Genomic DNA, 1,699 nt, shown 5'->3' with positions numbered 1-1,699 from the left:
TAGGGAGCACTGACGCCATTCTCGGTATGCAATGGCTGGAAACTTCGGGCCACATGAAGGTTAACTGGAAGGCGCTGCAGATGAAATTCAAGGGGCAGGAGCTGTCCTAATGCAAAACAACAAACCAGTGGCCTATTTCAGTCAAAAATTACCAGTGACAGGGAAGTATAAATCAGTGTATGAGCGATAATTGATGGCGATTGTGTTAGCGGTTAAGAAATGGAAGTTTTATATCTGACGGGGAAGCAATTCATCATCAAAACCGATCAGCGTAGCCTCAAATATTTGCTAGAGCAGCGTGAAGTCTCCTCCGACTATCAAAAGTGGTTGGTAAAATTAAGCGGTGGGAGCCTCCCGACAACCAGAAAATTAACAGAAGCGGAGCTTCGAGACAAACGAGCTAAGGAACTCTGTTTCCGTTGTGACCAAAAAAATCTAGTGGGTCATAAGTGCAAGAACAAGGAATTACAAGTACTTCTACTCTAAGATGAACCCACCGAAATAGAAGCAGACGACAACGAAATTAATCAAAATGAGGTTGAAAGATTGGTAACCGAACAAGACCAAACTATCTAGTTATCCTTGAACTCAGTGGTTGGACTTACATCCCCACGTACCATGAAAATTCGGGGGATCATCAGAGGTGAAGAAGTGATTGTCCTCATTGACTGTGGTGCATCATGCAATTTTGTTTCCACAGGGCTGTTCTCACGACTCCAACTATGGATCGTACATGGACAGTAGTTGGATTCGGCGGTCCTCCTAGGGTTCCCTTATCGGGGATCCTAGGGAAGAGGATCATGTTGGCCCTTGCGAACAGCTTGATGCACTTATCTCCCTTCAATCCTTTGAGTGAAATGCGGCAAAATGAAGGAAAATCCATGGACCGACCCATCATCTCCACCCCGTAGGAACTATGAGATTACCCTAAGGACGCCTTCGGCATTCGGGGTCACGGACCGACCATAGAACCTTGTTCAATAAGTGGAACGCATTAGCTGTCTGCTGTCAGGTTGGACAGTAAGGGTCGGAGAAGGGTAATCACTCATTCTTAAAACCAGCGTTCTTAAGGCCAAAGAGTCCGCGGAAAAGGGGGGAAAGCTCTCCGTTCCTGGTTCTCCCGTAGTTGGTTCCTGACGTATGAGCTTTTCCTGGGAGTATGACATGGGTTACTTCAGCGCCGTAGCGCCTGGTACTCGAACATTGGCTCGAGGCATTTTCTCTACCCCTTCTTACCCTCAAAAAGCAGGGTCACCTTACGTCCTTGAACCGATAACCATCTTTCGGCTAACCTAGCCTCCTCCGTCCCTCRAGACCAACAAGGGGTAGTACAAGAATATTCACCTGTTGTTCATYGACTACGCCTTTTGGCCTGATCTTAGTCCCTGACYCACCCTCCRTGGACGAACCTTGTGGAGGAACCCTTAAGTTTTCAGGGCATTGGATTCTCGCCAATGTTTGCGTTACTCAAGCTGACATTCTCGCTTCCGCTTCGTCCGCTGACGAAACCGCCRGGTTTGGGGTAAAGGTTGGGACGGGACAAGTGGTGAAGGGGAACGGTGTGTGCCGAGGAGTAGAGTTGATCCTGGCCGAGATGCGGATCCCTACGGAATTCCTACCGCTTGAATTAGGGAGCACTGACGCCATTCTCGGTATGCAATGGCTGGAAACTTCGGGCCACATGAAGGTTAACTGGAAG

This window comes from Cynara cardunculus, assembly GCF_001531365.2.
Source record: "Cynara cardunculus var. scolymus isolate 2C chromosome LG 5, CcrdV1, whole genome shotgun sequence".
NCBI lineage: Eukaryota > Viridiplantae > Streptophyta > Magnoliopsida > Asterales > Asteraceae > Cynara > Cynara cardunculus.
Note: the sequence above shows the minus strand (reverse complement) of the source record.